Source organism: Nerophis ophidion, linkage group LG14 (genome assembly GCF_033978795.1).
Source record: "Nerophis ophidion isolate RoL-2023_Sa linkage group LG14, RoL_Noph_v1.0, whole genome shotgun sequence".
In the NCBI taxonomy this organism is placed as follows: Eukaryota; Metazoa; Chordata; class Actinopteri; order Syngnathiformes; family Syngnathidae; genus Nerophis; species Nerophis ophidion.
In genome coordinates this window covers 31,630,731-31,650,667 of record NC_084624.1, presented here as the reverse complement: position 1 = coordinate 31,650,667, position 19,937 = coordinate 31,630,731, and positions in this window count along the sequence as shown.

Genomic DNA, 19,937 nt, shown 5'->3' with positions numbered 1-19,937 from the left:
AAGTTGGGGAGGGATTTGTCTATAGTAATATGGTTAAAATTCCCCGAGATGAGGATGAGAGCTTTCGGGCGCTGGGTTTGTAGTCTGGCTATGGAGCTGTGGATGACGTCACTGGCAGCCGCAGCGTTAGAGGGGGGGATGTATATTGCCATCATGGGCAAATATAGTTCCTACAGCTAACATATCTATATTCGGGTCACAGTGACGCTCTTTTATTGTAAAATGACTGGGATGACAATATTTCTTATTAATATACAAAACAAGCCCCCCTCCTTTCCACTTGCTGTTGGTTCGGTCCCGGTCAGCGCGCACCATTTCAAAAGGAGTTTATAGAGACGTTACTATCCGGAACATTGTTGTGCAGCCACGTCTCAGTAAAACACATTAGGCTACACTCATGATATTCTTTCTGACTACCGGCAAGCACAGACAACTCATCCATTTTATTTGCCAAAGAGCGCACGTTACCCATGACGACGGAAGGAAGATATGGCCTGTATCTCTTTTGCTCCATCCTCGCTTCAGCCCTCTTCTGTCTCGAGCGTCTCACTTTCCCTCGACAGCCACGAGCACCTCCATAAGGCCTTTTTAGCTCCTCCGGGATGTGGTTAGTTAGCGCCGGGTCCGTTAGGTGGATGCTAATTGGTGCCGCTAACAACTGTTCCCTGGTGTAGATGAAAGAGCTTCTCCACTGATGTTGTCCGTTTGAGCTCGTCAGTAGCGTCCCCACCGTCAGTAAGACGAACAAAACACTTCTAAACTGCATGTTTAGAAGGGCACGACTTGATAGAAAGTAAATGTAGAGTAATGTAAAAATACAAAAAAGTACAAAACAAACAAAGAACAAAGACAGGAGACCAGGATGGAGCGAACTGCAGCAGCGGCCGTCTAGATCGACGCATGCGCACTTGAAAATATGTTATCTTTGTAGCATATCCAACTGAATATGGGTTGAAAATGATTGGCAAATCATTGTATTCCTTTTATATTTACATCTAACACAATTTCCCAACTCAAATGGAAACAGGGTTTGTAGTTTGCATGTTCGCCAGCTAGCTAACAGAGAGATGAATTTGTGTAAAAAAAATATAGCTTCAACCAATGGTTCTCAAATTGGGGGTACTCGTACTCCATCCATTTTCTACCGCTTATTCCCTTTCGCGGTCGCGGGGGGCGCTGGCGCCTATCTCAGCTACTGTTTTGGCAAACTCTACACAAGGCCAAAGCCTTCACCCACACAGAAGGCCTCATGTCCAAATATGGGTTTGACTCCCATTTCCCCCAGAGGACACAAATGGAATTAGAGACACAAAATCCCAACAGCTGAAGACCATCACTAATCAGGAAGGCTTTCACCTGAAGCAATCAAATCCACTCTTTTTAAGTCTGCAGCTCCAGCTCAAACGTCAGGCCAACAAACACTGCTCGAGGACAAATTACCAAATACAGAAGAGGCCAACCAACACTGCTCCAGGAGAATTGACCAAATACAAAAGTAACAACTGTTTACAGAGACCAGGGTGGCTGACGGTGAGATGACTTTATATTATTTTGATGTTTGGATTTGATATGTTGGATTTATTTTAATTGCCAAATGGTTGGTTGTTAAATGTTTAAATGTCAAATCCAAGCTGTGAAGGGTCACTATATGTACTTTTGGAAACACGTTTACTTTAAAAATGGTTTATTGTAATTTGTTTATATTTGTCCCTAATTGCTTTTGTATTTGTCTACCTTTTTCAAAGGTTTTTCACCTTTCAGTTATTCAATGAAAAAAAGAGACAATCAAGTCCAAAATAAAAGGAGAAACAAAGATTTGTCTCATCATTGGATTGAAACAAGGAGTGAAGTCCCAGTGAAACCCCTGGTCAAGATATCAAAACCCTTTTCAAGTTAGGGGCGGACAAAAACAAACAAACATAACTTGACACGTACCCTTGGGGGTACTTGAAGGTATGCCAAGGGGTACGTGAGATTTTTTTTAAACATTCTAAAATAGCAACATATAACATTATATGTTGCATATAACATAAAGTGACATCATAAATATATGTATTGAATAATATTTCAACAAAATATGAAAGTTCATAAAATGTGAAAATAAATGCAACAATGCAATATTCAGTGTTGACAGCTAGATTTTTTGTTGACATGTTTCATAAATATTGATGTTAAAGATTTCTTTTTTTGTGAAGAAATGTTTAGAATTAAGTTCATGAATCCAGATGGATCTCTATTACAATCCCCAAAGAGGGTACTTTAAGTTGATTACTTCTATGTGTAGAAATCTTTATTTATAATTGAATCACTTGTTTGTTTTTCAACAAGTTTTTAGGTATTTTTATATATTTTTTTCCAAATAGTTCAAGAAAGATCACTACAAATGAGCAACATTTTGCACTGTTATACAATTTAATAAATCAGAAACTGATGACATAGTGCTGTATTTTACTTCTTTATCTCTTTTTTTCCAACCAATAATACTTTGCTCTGATTAGGGGGGTACTTGAATTTAAAAAAAATCGCAGGGGGTACATCACTGAAAAAAGGTTGAGAACCACTGGCTCAAACTATTATTTTAATCACAAAATGCACTGTTATAGATAGGGTTTGTGTTGTGTTTTATTGCTGCCTTTTTGACTGTATTTTGTTTTCATAAAAATGCTGTACATTGTTTTTGTCAGCACTTTGCCTGTCCTTGCTTTTTAATTGACAAAAGCTTTGCAGCAAGCTTCATGTATATATATATATATATATATATATATATATATATATATATATATATATATATATGTATATATGTGTGTGTCTAAATGCAGAAGTCATCTGTATTGTTAACGCATGCCTAAAAACATCTCACTTTGTAATTAAAAGCTGATGGCTAAATAAGAGCCACCGATTGTAGCTGCGATAGGCGCCAGCGCCCCCCGCGACCCCAAAAGGGAATAAGCGGTAGAAAATGGATGGATGGATGGATGGATGGATGACTAGGTCTACGCTTCATAATCCAATTAGTCGACTGATCGTTAAGATAGTTGATGGCTAGTCAGCTATCAACATAGTCATCAGTTGCAGCCCAACTGGGGTCTTGATTAAGCATTGATAATTGTGGAAAGTCACAGGTATCAATATCTACTGGAATTCTGGTACCATAACAACACTAGTGAGCACTTGTACCATTTTTCTATTTGAAGTGTTGGCAGGTTTTTTTAGGAAGTGAGCAGGAGTTACAGGTGTGTGTTGTATTTGAAGGTTAAGAGGGCTTAACTTCAGCTACTTACTTTCTGCCTTTCAAAAACAAGTCACTTCAGGTGAGAATTGCTAGGATATTTCCTCCTGGAATTCGAATCTATTTGCGGTACTTGATGTTTTGTCAAAGACTATTTCAGATGGTTTCATTGCTTTGTTTCCAATTCATTCTTGACAAACGATATTAAAGAGAGATTTATCTGCGCAGAGCACCATGAAATGATCAGTCGTATACCATTTGGACAATATGGTCCAACACGGACCATTTGCCTCAGCGCTACAAAAGGCAGTGAAAACCTTGACTGTCATACTCAGGTAGCGTGCACATATTTCTTCAAATAGGTAGCTCACGTTTTCAGATCCTCTCAGGGTTTTCTTCATTTCACTCAGCGTTCGCACTCAATGAAACAGAGCACACAGCAACCCACACTGTCCTCCTCGCTTCTGTGATCACGTGGTGATGTACGGTCCCCATTTGTCAAATTTAACGCGCTCGGGCCAAACAAGATATCCCCCAGACCGCACATGCTGTAAAGCCGCTGCTCCTTTCGGTTCCTTTTGTCAGCATAAAATTGCTTTATTTCCTTTATTATTTTCACTAGAAAGAAAAATAAGCATTGGGTACACACATGTTTTGTGTAAGACCTTAGGCATTCAGACAGAAAACTGCTGTGATCAGATAAGTACACTATATTGCTAAAAGTATTCGGCCACCCATTCAAATGATCACAATCAGGTGTCCTAATCACTTGGCCCATCCACAGGTGAATGCACTTAGGCATGGAGACTGTTTCTACAAACATGTGTAAAAGAATTGGCCGATCTCAGTGATTACCAGTGTGGAACCGTCATAGGATACCACCTGTGCAACAAATCCAGTCGTGAAATTTCTTCGCTCTTAAATATTCCAAACACAACTCCTGGCTTTATTATAAGAACATTGAAGAGTTTGGGAACAACAGTAACTCAGCCACCAAGTGGTAGGCCCCGTAAACTGACAGAGAGAGGTCTGCGGATGCTTAAGCGCATAGTGCCAAGACTTTCTGCACAGTCAGTTGCTACAGAGCTCCAAACTTCATGTGACCTTCCAATTAGCTCACATACCTGTACAGTACGCAGAAAGCTTCATGGAATGGGTTTCCATGGCCGAGCAGCTGCATCTAAGGCATACGTCAAGTCCAATGCAAAGGGTCGGATGCAGTGGTGTAAGGCGTGTCGCCACTGGACTATAGAGAAGCGGAGACGTGTTCTCTGGAGTGATGAATCACGCTTTTCCATCTGGCAATCTGATGGACGAGTCTGGGTTTGGAGGTTGCCAGGAGAACGATATGTTTCGAACTGCATTGTGCCTAGTGTTAATTTTGGTGGAGGAGGAATTTTGGTATGGGGTTATTTTTCAGGAGTTGGGCTTGGCCCTTTAGTTCCAGTGAAAGGAACTTTGAATGTGGGTCCCTTCCTCTTCCAACATGACTATGCACAAAGCAAGGTCCATAAACACACGGATGACAGAGTCTGGTGTTGATGAACTTGACTGGCCTGCACAGAGTCCTGACCTGAACCAGACAGAACCCCTTTGGGATGAATTAGAACGAAGACTGTGAGTCAGGCCTTCTCGACCAACATCAGTGTGTGACCTCACCAATGGAAGAATGGTGGAAAATTCCTATAAGCACACTACGCAACCTTGTGGACAGCCTTCCCAGAAGGGTTGCAACTGTAATAGCTGCAAAAGGTGAGGTGGCCAAATACTTTTGGCAATACAATGTATACTCAGCACATTTAACAATGCTCCACTAATAGAGTTCAATATGGCTGCCATTGAACAAAACATAAAGGCGGACGTTGGTAATAAATCAACATACAATACATTAGAGCAAAACTTGCATGAGCGAATTAAATCATGAACTGACTGATCAAGTACTTTAAATGATTTAAATTGCTTCTGCGAGTTCCCAAGTAATTTGCTGTGTTTGTTTGCCTGTGGTAATCCCAGCTGGTTGTTCTAAAAGTAGGAACAAGACGAAGCAATAACATTTCTAATTTTAAACCATGGGCCACATGGAGAAAAAGCTACTTCCAAGTGGGCCACACTGGTAAAATCACGGCACGATGACTTAAAAATAAAGAAAACTTCAGATTATTTTCTTTGTTTAAAAATAGAACATTCTGAAATTCTAAAAATCATAATGTTGGGGTTTATTTACACTTACATGTTGCGGTTAATAGTATTTTATCTTTGTCATTATTTATATACTTCTGTGTCAAAATACGTACATCCACCTCGCAGTGACGTCGCGATTTAGCCAGAGTGCAAAACTCTGCAAATAGAGGCAACCAAAACTATGTGGAAGCTCATACTAAAATACAGAAACCTTTTGAGTGGAGATTTTGGCATTGTTTAACATGAGTATTTAACATGTATTTATAAGTCAAAAAAGACCAAATTCATCATACAAACCCCATTTCCATATGAGTTAGGAAATTGTGTTAGATGTAAATATAAACAGAATACAATGATTTGCAAATAATTTTCAACCCATATTCAGTTGAATGCACTACAAAGACAACATATTTGATGTTCAAACAGATTTTTTTTTTTTTTTTTGCAAATAATAATTAACTTTACAATTTGATGCCAGCAACACGTGACAAAGAAGTTGGGAAAGGTGGCAATAAATACAGATAACGTTGAGGAATGCTCATCAAACACTTATTTGGAACATCCCACAGGTGTGCAGGATATTTGGGAACAGATAGGTGCCATGATTGGGTATAAAAACAGCTTCCCAAAAAATGCTAAATCTTCCACAAGAAAGGATGGGGCGAGTACACCATTTTGTCCACAACTGCGTGAGCAAATAGTCAAACAGTTTAAGAACAACGTTTCTCAAAGTGCAATTGCAAGAAATTTAGGGATTTCAACATCTACGGTTCATAATATCATCAAAAGGTTCAGAAAATCTGGAGAAATCACTCCTTGTAAACGGCATGGCCATAAACCAACATTGAATGACCGTGACCTTCGATCCCTCAGACGGCACTGTATCAAAAACCGACATCAATCTCTAAAGGATACAGTATCACCACATTGGCTCAGGAACACTTCAGAAAATCACTGTCACTAAATACAATACGAAGGTCCTGCAGTCCTGGGTTCAAATCCAGGCTCGGGATCTTTCTGTGTGGAGTTTGCATGTTCTCCCCGTGAATGCGTGGGTTCCCTCCGGGTACTCCGGCTTCCTCCCACTTCCAAAGACATGCACCTGGGGATAGGTTGATTGGCAACACTAAAATTGGCCCTAGTGTGTGAATGTGAATGTGAATGTTGTCTGTCTATCTGTGTTGGCCCTGCGATGAGGTGGCGACTTGTCCAGGGTGTACCCCGCCTTCCGCCCGATTGTAGCTGAGATAGGCGCCAGCGCCCCCCGCTACCCCGAACGGGAATAAGCGGCAGAAAATGGATGGATGGACTAAATACAGTTTGGCGCTACATCTGTAAGTGCAAGTAATAGCTCAACTATGCAAAGCGAAAGCCATTTATCAACAACATCTAGAAACGTCGTTGGCTTCTCTGGGCCCGAGATCATCTAAGATGGACTGCTGCAAAGGGGAAAAGGGTTCTGTGGTTTGACGAATTAACATTTTAAATTGTTTTTGGAAATATTCGACTCGTGTCATCTGGACCAAAGGGGAAGCAAACCATCCAGACAGTTATCGACGCAAAGTTCCAAAGCCAGCATCTGTGATAGTATGGGGGTGCATTAGTGGCCAAGGCATGGGTAACTTACACATCTGTGAAGGCATTATAAATGCTGAAAGATACATACAGGTTTTGGAACAACATATGCTGCCATCTCAGCGCCGTATTTTTCATGGACACCCCTGCTTATTTCAGCAAAACAAAGCCAAATCACATTCAGCACGTGTTACAACAGCGTGGCTTATTAAAAAAGAGTGAGGATACTTTCCCTGGCCCGCCTGCAGTCAAGACCTGTCTCGCATCAAAAACGTGTGGCACATTATGAAGCGTAAAATATGACAGCGGAGAACCCGGACTGTTGAACGACTGAAGCTCTACATAAAACAAGAATGGGAAAGAATTCCACTTTCAAAGCTTCAACAAGTTGGGACATCAAATATATTGTCTTTGTAGTGCATTCAATTGAATTTGAGTTGAAAGGGATTTTTAAATCATTGTATGCCGTTTATATTTACACCTAACAATTTCCCAGCTCATATGGAAACAAAGTTTGTAGGTTGCCTTTAACAGTTGTTTTTTTAGACCAAAATAGAGCGAAAACTTCCTTGACTAAACACACCTTTCTCTTGTAAGAGTATAAATATTTCGGGCTTCGATACCAGCTCTTAGATTAAATCAGTCCAATCTGAATCTATGAGCATGAACTAATGAGGTCTGCTGTTTTCTAAAACAAACTGAACAGTCCAGTTGCGATTGATTGAATGGCCTGAGAATTATGACCTGGATGAATTAGAATATATGTAGATTTTCATCAGTAACTGTGCTCTGACAAAAAGTATTTTGACAATTGGTTGTTGCATCAAAGAAAATACTGGGGCTCCCCAAGAACACTGTTAATTGTTAGGATATTTATAATTCAATTAGCTTGTGTGCAAAACAGCAACACTAATAGTGTAATGAACACAGAGGGAATCTGTGAATTTAGCATTGGAGTCACGGCTGAGGGCCCAGACTTCTTGGCGTAGTTACTGTCTGAATCTTATCGCCATCCGCTAGAATGATGCAAGCACTAATGAAAGCCACATTGGTCCATGTTTAACGGTCTACCTAATGGCAAGTAAGCAATTAACATCAGTGCAAATGGGACAGCACAATCGCCCTGAAATTATGTTACAGTTTTTTCTCTCAATAGCTTTGACGTGCTTAAAGAAACTGAGATCTTAGTCAGTTTGAATCATCACTATCTCAGCAGAGCAAAATATACATCTTTCGAACACTGGGTGTGACACTTTTCCCCATCCTTTTGCAAAATAGTTAATATGCATCTCATTCATGTAGTTCAAATTCGACTGTTTTAGACATTGGAACCAACCAGAAACACTCTTTCCTAACTTTTAGACACTTTTCTAGCTCAGTATGAACTCACTGAAACATCCATTTGACATTTATCTACACAAACTTTCAATTAGCGACCAGGCAGCAGGCTTTAAAAGTTGCCATTTCTCTCACGATGAGGCCACTTCAATGAATGTGGCCTCATCGTTGAAACAGATGACATTGATAGTAGAGTAACAGTTTCTTATAGTTTAATAGATTGTTATAAAAGGTTGGACACACCTTCTCATTCAATGTGTTTTTCCTTTATTTTCATGACTATTTACATTTTAGATTGTCACTGAAGGCATCAAAACTATGAATGAACACGTGTGGTTATTTTCTTAACAAAAAAAGTTGAAATAACTGAAAACATGTTCTATATCCCAGTTTTTTTCAAAATAGCCACCCTTTGCTCTGATTACTGCTTTGCACACTCTTGGCATTCTCTCGATGCGCTTCAAGAGGTAGTCACCTAAAAAATGGTTTTCACTTCACAGGTGTGCTTACAGCTCATCGACAGAATGCCAAGAGCGTGTAAAGCAGTGATCAGAGCAAAGGGTGGCTGATTTGAAGAAACAAGAATACAAAATATGTTTTCAGTTATTTCACCATTTTTTGTTAAGTACATAACTCCAAATGTGTTCATTCATAGTTCCATAGCCTTCAGTGAAAATCTACAATGTAAATAGTCATAAAAATAAAGAAAACACATTGAATGAGAAGGTGTGTCGAAACTTTAAGCCTGTACTGTAATTATACTGTAAATGTACATCAGCCTCATGATATGAGTACACAATTGCTTGTAGATTGGGTTATTACCATACAAATTGATGGATAGCTTGCTCTGAAATCATAAGTCAAGGTGACAATCATATATATGTGTATTTATTTTAGTGCTTAGTGCTGTCAAATTATCAATTCAACAGTTTTTATCTTAAAGCAGGGTGTGGAGGGGGGCGTGGCCTGCGGGCCTGCAGCGAAGCTGGGTGTGCCAGGACGGGCCTCGAAATCAGTGACAGGTGCGTAGATGGCCCACTTGGGCCTGGTTATCTCATCACCTGTCACTCTGTTTTAAGCAACAGCCAGGAGGAGAGACATGGTGGAGTGGGAGTTGGAGCTGGAGGAGAGTAGGAGCGGGAGCGAGAGCAAGAGCGCGAGCGAGAGTAACACAGACCTTGTGCTGAAAAGCGAACAAATGGAAAACGCTGAAAGTAAACCATTAAACCCTGAAACCTGGGCTCTCATGTCGGTGCTTGGTGGTCAGAAGAACCCACTGGGGGGGGCAAGCACCACACAAGGTTATTCAACTTAATTGTTTTGGGTGCCAGAAAGCTATGGACTGGGGGACTGGACTTCTCCCTTTACTATTATTCTTATTTTGTAAATTCAGGAGAACCTGCATCCCCTACAGTAGATATTTGATTTTGGTCCATTTTTTTTTTTCAGGAGCAGACTGCTGTTTTTAAGAACAGTCTGCAAAAAAGCTAGTCAAAGATCATCTCTATGATAGCATTCTAGTGTTTTTAAAAGTTTGCTGCAAAAAATGTTGGTCTCTCTCAAGTTATTCAAACTTGCAGGCCACCAGTTGAATAGCCCAAGTGAGGAAAAAGAGAAGACCTCAATTGGAACGTTGTGGAACAGTACTAGTATAAAGTAGTCTGTCTATATTGACCCTCTGTTGTCAAGGATGGATATATGGATGGATGGATGATTTTTTCTGGTGGTAGCACCACTGGTAGCAATTGATAAGAAGTGTCCATACATTCCTGGCAAGTTGAATTGTTTGAAGGAAAAAATAGTTATTGCATACTTTAAATGCTTGAGGAAGGTTAGGGCTCTTTGCAAATAAAATGTATAATTTTTTTTACACTTACACTGTTTAGGCCTGTCTGTTCAGGCCTGTCTTTTAAAAATGTGGAGCTTAAGTTGGCTTCTGTTACAAAGCATTCAAGAAAAATTGTAAATACGAAATATCAAAGATCGTGTTTGGTTCACTACATACTTGCCAACCCTCCTGGATTTTCCGGGAGACTCCCGAAAATCAGCACCCCTCCTGAAAACCTACTGGAAGAAATTTTCTCCCGAAATTCAGCTGGAGGTGGAGCTAGAGGCCACGCCCCCTCCAGCTCAAATATGCACAGCTCGAAGCTTGAAAGGGAGGTTTGCAGGCGGATCTGACGGCATTTAAAGTCATTTTTAAAAACGACTGTTAATCCTCCTCCTTTTCGACTGGACGACCGCGGAGAATTAAAAGTAGGAACACTCCGGAGGCAGAAGTTCATTAAGAGGGGCGGACTCACCGGCTCTCAGCCATGTTTCCGTCACACAGAGGAAGTCAAGTCCGCGGGAAGTGAAGAAATCCTTCAGGATAAACGTTTTGTTCGTCAAAGATCTTGCGTTCACAAGACCGAACCTGGCGGGGGCCAGCACGTCCAAGGGCGCAGCTAATCCAGGTGGGGCCCGACACACAGCCAGCAGGTGGCGGGGGAGAGGAGCCACCAGGTGGGAAAGGAATCCGGCCAGGTGAAAAAGCTGACTGGGACGTCGAAAAACCAACGTCAAAGTTGATCATATCAGTGGGGAAGGGGTAAAGATCCATCAGTGTTTGGCAGTCATACTCAAGCAGTGAGCTGACAGAGACAAAAATAGACGTAAACAACGCAAAAACGAACAGAGTCGACAGCGAGAGATGGCAGGGCAAAACACATACTGGCGCCCTCTTCTGGAAACTCAGAAGTGACGTTACTCAAATAGTGAAAGGTAGGTGTTTTTTTTAGTAATCAGCAAGCACAGTACAGTTAGTAGAACTGTGTTTTTATTACTGTGTATTTGATAGGTGCCGTCTGAAATTCAACTATTTATTTTACTTATATATATAATAGAATAAATATATATAACTAGAATTCACTGAAAGTATTTCATACATACATACATACATATATATAAATGAAATACTCGAGTTGGTGAATTGGCTGTAAATATACTCTTCTCTTAACCACACCCCCCGCCCCAACTACGCCCCCAAACCATGTCTCCACCCCACCCCCGACCCCGTCCCCCACCTCCCGAAATCAGAGGTCTCAAGGTTGGCAAGTATGGTTCCCTAAGGCTGCGAAAATACAGTAAATGTGGATGTGAGGGAAACAGTGAAGGTATCTAACACACAAGCTGCAGCGATGTGTGAAAATGTGAACAAACTGCTGCTTTCCCATCTACAATTTATGGTGATATTTTTGCATATGTGATTTAAGCACTTTCCAGAGGTTCTTACGAGACTGATTTGCATTAAAAAAAACTGCAAGGGCCTTGAGATGCTCGTGCAAAGGAAAAGCAGCCTGTGTTTCTGGAACGTGAGTCTCTTGACATTTAGACAGCTGACTCTGCAATGCACATTAAGTTAATTTCAGACATTTTGTATTGAGCAGCCAGGTGTGCAAATGGAAATAATTAGTTGATTGCTAAAAAAGTGGGATGGCTTGTGAATTTTAATTATTGGCCAGTTGATGCAAAACATAATGCACTATTTGGCTGTGATCAGGAGACACGCTGTTGATTTTGTCTCAACCAGTTTGCTGTCCGCAGAAGAAAAAGCTGTGAAAAAAGACACCGTTACCTTGGTTTACGTGAGTAGTCCGTTCTACAAGGTTCGATAAAGACCACATTGTAAAAATACACTTTTTTTCCTGTAAATAATTACAAATACCCCAACATGTTACCACAAAACAAGTTTTCATGGAGAGTAATTCTAGTTTTACTTGTAGAAAATAAAACTTAAAGTAGTTAAAGTAAAATTAAAGTACCAATGATTGTCACACACACACACACACACACACACACACACACACACACACACTAGGTATGGTGAAATTTGCCCTCTCCATTTGACCCATCGCCTTGTTCACCCCCTGGGAGGTGAGGGGAGCAATGGGCAGCAATGGGCAGCAATGGGCAGCAGCGGTGCCACGCCCGGGAATCATTTTTGGTGATTTAACCCCCAGTTCCAACCCTTGATGCTGAGTGCCAAGCAGGGAAGTAATGGGTCCGATTTTTATGGTCTTTGGTATGACTCGGCCGGGATTTGAATTCACAACCTACTGATCTCTGGGCGGACACTCTACCCATTAGGCCACCGAGTAGCTATAAATAAAAAAATATATATTTTTATAAAAACATTCAACATCACTTTTTCCTTTTTTGAAGGCTCTTATTGGGGAAGAGGGAAATACACAGGGGGGGTTTCCTTAACTCAATTGTATTTCTCACCTTCTTTATCAAAGTAGTGGCACCTGTAACTTTTTTGGCATCATGGTGGGTTATTTCGCAGTCATCTCAATAAAAAAAAAGTTTTTAAATTGAAAAAAACACAGCAACTTAGTCACCAATGTGTGGGATCCTTTGTTTGAGTTCTCAATTCCCCATACTCAGTTATGCACATTGTTTGGTCCATTGATAATCCAGACAATTCAGTATGTGACAAGCAGGGCAAATGGATGCTGTAAAAATTTGTAAAAAAAAAAAAAAGCATTGTGGTCAATTTGAGAGCGTTATATTGATATAAGCGTCTGAATATTTTGCACTACAATTTTGTGAAATTAATGTTCTGTTTTTTTTACAACAAATTACGCTGACAAGTTTATTGAATAGAAAAAATGTCAGTAAAATGCCTATGTTTAAAATATGTTGCACTTAATAGAAATTCAGTGGAAAACAATTCAATGCAGAAAAATGTCTTGATAAAAAAAAAATTAGTGCAGATATATTCGTTGTAAATGCAATACCCACTTCCGGTAAATGAAACTGAAGCAATTGATCATGTCTCAGAACCAAACAATGAGGTGTCATGTTTGCAGTCGTGTGGGGCAGACTAAAACTGTCTACATTTCTTTCTTTTGTTTCTTTCTTTTCTTAGTTTTATGCAGACCTTAACTATGGCACAGCATCTTGAAACAATATTATTCTGATTAATAGCAATAGAATATTATACTTAACATGAGAGTATTAAAAAAGTAAGAATTGATTGGATTTAAAAATTATTAAACTTAGGAAATTTAGTTCAGTACAATTAATTCCATCCATTTTTTTACCGCTTGTCGCTTTCGGGGTAACGGGGGGTGTTGGAGCCTATCTAAGCTGCATTCGGGCGGTAGGCGAGTTATATTTTAGGGATGTAATGGTGTTATAAATACTGTGGTATTGTATTTCGGTTTCTGTTTCTGTTACGGTGGGGTTGCATGGTAGTGCGCAGATCGTTTCCCAAAGATGCTGACGGGACTCCAATGGCAGCTTGCAGGTAGGACGATGATTTATTTTCCATAAATCAGGCAGGAAATACAAATCAACAGAAAAGTGTGCTGATAGCATGGGAAGCTATGGTGAAGCTTAGTCCAAGAACAGGAATCAAAAAGGTATTTATGAGTTTGCATGAGGGCAGCCCGGTGGAGGAGGGGTTAGTGTGTCTGCTTCACAATACTAAGGTCCTGAGTAGTCCTGGGTTCAATCCCGGGCTCGGGATCTTTCTGTGTGGAGTTTGCATGTCCTCCCCGTGACTGCATGGGCTTTCTCCCACTTCCAAAGACATGCACCTGGGGATAGGTTGATTAGCAACACTAAATGATCCCTAGTGTGTGAATGTGAGTGTGAATTTTGTCTGTCTGTGTTGGCTCTGCGATGAGTCCGCCCGATTGCAGCTGAGATAGGCACCAGCGCCCCCCGCGACCCCAAAAGGGAATAAGCGGTAGAAAAAGGATGGATGGAGTTTGCATGAGCAAACACAACAGCCAGACTGAGTGTGACGAAAGTCAGGAATAAATAGCTCTCTAATTAGTGCCCGGGAGCAGTTGGGCGTCCTGAACACTAATCAGAGGCAGGTAAAAATAATCAGCGCCAATGGCAACTAAAAAAACACAAAGTGTTAAAAGCAAAACTAAGTGAGTCAAACTAAAATAAAACATGAGCCGGGCAACAGATCACGACAGTTTTAAAGTGTTTTCAATAATTCAGTAACGTTTGACAGTATCAAACGAAAACTTAGTGAGTGTAGTTTTCTTGTGGCGTTTTTGCGTTGGCCGGTCTATAAAAAACTACATCTCCCAGAATCCTCTGCGCAGTGCGGGACCGGCAAGATGGGGGGGTTGAATGACGAAAACAGGAAGTGAAGTTTGTTCGTACTCGTCGTAGATAACATGATTTGTATTTTGGACAATAAATCTGTCTATAACACGTTGAGTTCAATCAATCAATCAATCAATGTTTACTTATATAGCCCTAAATCACTAGTGTCTCAAAGGGCTGCACAAACCACAACACAAACCACTACGACATCCTCGGTAGGCCCACATAAGGGCAAGGAAAACTCACACCCAGTGGGACGTCGGTGACAATGATGACTATGAGAACCTTGGAGAGGAGGAAAGCAATGGATGTCGAGCGGGTCTAACATGATACTGTGAAAGTTCAATCCATAATGGATCCAACACAGGCGCGAGAGTCCAGTCCAAAGCGGATCCAACACAGCAGCGAGAGTCCCGTTCACAGCGGAGCCAGCAGGAAAACATCCCAAGCGGAGGCAGATCAGCAGCGCAGAGATGTCTCCAGCCGATACACAGGCAAGCAGTACATGGCCACCGGATCGGACTGGACCCCCTCCACAAGGGAGAGTGGGACATAGGAGAAAAAGAAAAGAAACGGCAGATCAACTGGTCTAAAAAGGGAGTCTATTTAAAGGCTAGACTATACAAATGAGTTTTAAGGTGAGACTTAAATGCTTCTACTGAGGTGGCATCTCAAACTTTTACCGGCAGGGCATTCCAGAGTACTGGAGCCCGAAATGAAAACGCTCTATAGCCCGCAGACTTTTTTTGGGCTGTGGGAATCACTAATAATCCGGAGTCCTTTGAACGCAGATTTTTTGCCGTGACATATGGTACAATACAATCGGCAAGATAGGATGGAGCTAGACCGTGTAGTATTTTATACGTAAGTAAAAAAACCTTAAAGTCACATCTTAAGGTCACAGGAAGCCAGTGCAGGTGAGCCAGTACAGGCGTAATATGATCAAACTTTCTTGTTCTTGTCAAAAGTCTAGCAGCCACATTTTGTACCAACTGTAATCTTTTAATGCTAGACATGGGGAGACCCGAAAATAATACGTTACAGTAGTCGAGGCGAGACGTAACAAACGCATGGATAATGATCTCAGCTTCTTTAGTGGACAGAATGGAGCGAATTTTAGCGATATTACGGAGATGAAAGAAGGCCGTTTTAGTAACGCTTTTAATGTGTGACTCAAAGGAGAGAGTTGGGTCGAATATAACACCCAGATTCTTTACCGTGTCGCCTTGTTTGTTTGGTTGTCAAATGTTAGAGTTGTATTATTAAATAGACATCAGTGTCTAGCAGGACCGATGATCAGCATTTCCGTTTTCTTGGCGTTGAGTTGCAAAAAGTTAGCGGATATCCATTGTTTAATTTCAATAAGACATGCCTCCAGCTGACTACAATCCGGCGTGTTGGTGAGCTTTAGGGGCATGTAGAGTTGGGTTTCATCAGCATAACAGTGAAAGCTCACACCGTATTTGCGTATGATGTCACCTAGCGGCAGCATGTAGATGCTGAAGAAAAAAGGGCCAAGGACCGAACCCTGGGGAACTCCACACGTTACCTTGAGTTCTGTTGCTAACAAAAAGAGAAACAAACAGGCCAAAACTTAATCTTTTTTGGCGAAGGTAAGAAAGTCTGCATTCTGAATGTTTCTGAGGCCATTCGCAACCCACCTCACGTTGGGAAATCACCCCAAAAAAGGAAAAAAGACTAAAGTAAAGAGTTACTTAATAGATCCTCAATCCACCCATTTATTTTTTTAACTGCTTGTCTTACCATGTCGCAGGGGTGGCTGCAGTCAATTCCGGTAGCACTCGGGCGGTAGACAGGGTAGACCCTGGACATGTTGCCACCTCAAACCGTCAAACAGAAAACATATTTGAAGCTAGCGAAGCTGAAGCTCAGTCTGTGAGGTATTTACATTATTAAAAGTAATATTGTTTACTTTTCAGAGAAACATTTCCCAGACTGATGTAAAAAATTTCCACTGCAGGGGACACTGCTTCACATAATGTAAAAGTTGAAAGACACTAAACTGTACATTATTGTTTCAAACGTGTTACACTGGATGTTTACATTAATACTTTAACGACCTCAACTGTAATTTATTCTTTAAAATGTTTGTTTGAAACAGTAGATGTTTATGCACAATCATTAGCGCTTGTTTGTACTAGAAACATTCATTTTTCACATTGTGGCATTTTTACTAGCTTTTATCATCGTACCATGAGATTTTAAACCGTTACATCCTTATTATATTTAGGAATTAAAATAATATCTAAACATTTACCCATCAAAATATGGAGAAGCTGTTGATCATGTGTTTGAGAGATGGAAGGAGATTGTTGAAGTCCACTCTCCAAACTAAAAGCTGCACATTAATTTTACATAACTTAAAAGAAGTACTGTAGTTGTGAGCAGTGTATTGTTTTGTTTTATTAATATTATCATTATATTTCTTTTGGAAAGTTGTTTTTCTTTAAAAAAGGCATGTTACATGTTAAAATGTGCTGCTTTCATGGGGCCATTTAAATGTTAATTTAAAATGCATTCCAAGGTGCTGGCTGCGTTACAGAACCAATTAAACTTGTATCCTCAGATGCTACTGCAGACTGTGGTTCTATGTCTGGTTTTATGTTCATTAAACCTTTCCCCCTTTTCTCTCACTGGTACAGTCCAGCGATGGAAATGACAAAAAAAAAGTCAAAGAAAAAAGCTAATCATCTCAAAACATGCAATATTTGCTAATGTCTGCCCCCTAGTGGATCACTATCTCTGCTACTAATTGAACCTTCTAATTGAATGCAGAAGAACAGGGATGCAATCAGGGCCGTATGTGTACCGTATTTTCCGGAACATAGGGCACTCCTGATTATGAGGCGCACTGCAGATGAATGGTCTATGTTCGATTTCTTTTTCATATATAAGGCGCACCAAATTATAGGGCGCATCAAAAGTTTTTTTGTTTTTTTTTTCTAAATGTAAAACACTTCCTTGTGTTCTGCATAACATGTAATGGTGGTTCTTTGGTGAAAATGTTGCAAAGATTCTGTTTTACAGATCATCTGCATGCCACTTTCTGACAGTCGTTTTTGGATGCACCGTTTTGTGGGCGGTCTTATTTACATGGCTCACCTTCGGCAGCGTCTTCTCGCAGTCATCTTTGTTGTGGTGGTGTAGAGTGCAAAGACGGGAGTGGAAGAAGTGTCAAAAGATGGAGCTAACTGTTTTAATGACATTCAGACTTTACTTAAATCAATAACGGAGCAGCATCTCCTCATCCGGAACAACCACAAGGCCAGAAATGTGTCCGGTGAAAAACCATCCAGCCTTAATGCTTTAATAACTAAAGTTCCTTGGGTAAATTATGTAAACTCACTACACGGGTATGTTTTAGCGCTTTCATGGAGAGTTTACTGACATATATAAGTAATAACTTTATACTACTTTATATTAGAAATGGCAATAGCGGAGGATGAATATCCCATAACAAGAAGATAAAGAAAAAGAAGCAGCTTATCGACTACGGTATCTCATGGACTACAAAGGCGGACTCATACAATTTTTCACATGATTTATGCAAATCCCAATTAAAGATCACCAGGTACCAGAAGGTAAGAAAAGTTTATTTTGCATAATATTGCGTAAGAAAACGGCAGATAACTTGTCTTACCTTATACACACACAACATAATACGTGAGTGTTTAATACGCCGACAATCCTTCAAGCGGTGCGGCTTCATGGCTTACCAAAGTCGTACTAAAATAATTTCATGGATTTTTGAACGCTTTGTGTAATGTTCTATATTTTCAATGGAACATAAAATATTGGTGTTTACTTGAGTCATATTGCCATCATAGTGCAGTCTACATGTATCTTTTATGTGTGACTGCCATCTACTGATCACACTTATTACACCATGTACCAAATAAAATTGCTTCAAGGTCGGTAAGCAAAACCAGAATCATTCTGTAGTTTAGGCGCAACGGGTTACAAGGTGCGTTGTCGAAAAGGATTTTAAGTGCACCTTATAGTCCCGACAATACGGTAATATGAATCTTTACGGTACTTAATGAGATCTATATTTAATAGGTAAGCAGCATGTGAAGATACACTTACGATTATTCAAATGAGTGTTGTTGGACAAACAGGCTGTTCAGTGTGGGGAGAATGCTGGAAAGCCAAAGAAGGATGGAGAGAGAAAATACTTGGCTCGATGACACCACAGTCACATGGGAGCACAGTATGATGCATCCAAACATTGACACCCTACTGACAGTCCAACACAAACAGGAAGGGAAAGAAAATCAGCAGAAATTCACTCCGCCGCGTTTTTTTTTTTTTTTTACAAAAGAAACGGAATTGCTGTTTTTTTTTTCCTCACAGCTTGCCTTTCTCGTTTTCACAGCTAGTGCCATTTTCTTGTCAGTCTCTCCCTTTCCACATCAGCACCACTTTTGGCTTCATCCCCCTACCTGCTCCCCCCTCCCCATCCCAACCCCCCGCGGTGACAGTGGACCACGTGCGTCTCGGCTGGGCTTTGACAAATTAAAGCAACTCTATAACCTTCACAGGCCGGTGCGGAAGATAACGAAAGGGGTCGGCCGGGTGGATAGGTTCTGGGAAGAGGAGCGCGCAGATGGATGGCGAGACATATCGGGCTCGGCGGGGGCGTTTACAAATTGGGCTCGACGTGTGATGTTCATTCGGCGGGAGATATGGAGATTAAACGTATTTCTTGATGAATCTGAACATTAACTCGGCGGGTCTGAAGGTGCACCAGACAACTCTTGCTAAGTGTTTCATCATGCATTTTGGGATGGCTACTGAATTCGGTACCAATTCCCAAAAAGTCTGTATCACCTGATGTCACACTTGGCGGGTAAACAGGCGTAATTTTGCAATTTATACACTAACAAAGCAAACATGCCTGATAGACAGCTCTCAAAAGTAAGCATCCTTTTAGCAAAATAAGATAGCTTGATGCTAATTTACATAGAGTATGCCAAATACATGCTACTGATTAGCATTAACAATTTTACATAGTGATTTATGCCTCCAGACTACAACTTAAATGTACATTACAATCAAAAAGCTGGTCTGTAATAAGTACAATACTGTATTGAAACTTTTTAGAGTGCAGCAAAAGACTGGCACATTAAACCTAATGTGAAAGACCACTTCCCAGCCATAGCTGGGGGGGACTAGCTAAACATGCTTCACTACACACCGTAGGTCACCAGCATCAAAATGTAAACAAACGCCATTGGTGGCTCAACACCTGACATCCACTGTAATGATACCAAGTACCATACTTGCCAACCCTCCCGGATTTTCCGGGAGACTCCCGAAATTCAGCGCCTCTCCCTAAAACCTCCCGGAAGAAATGTTCTCCCGAAAATCTCCCGAAATTCAGCTGGAGGCCACGCCCCCTCCAGCTCAAACATGCACAGTTCGAAGATTGAAAAGGAGAATTGCAGGCGGATCTGACGGCATTTAAAGTAATTTTTTT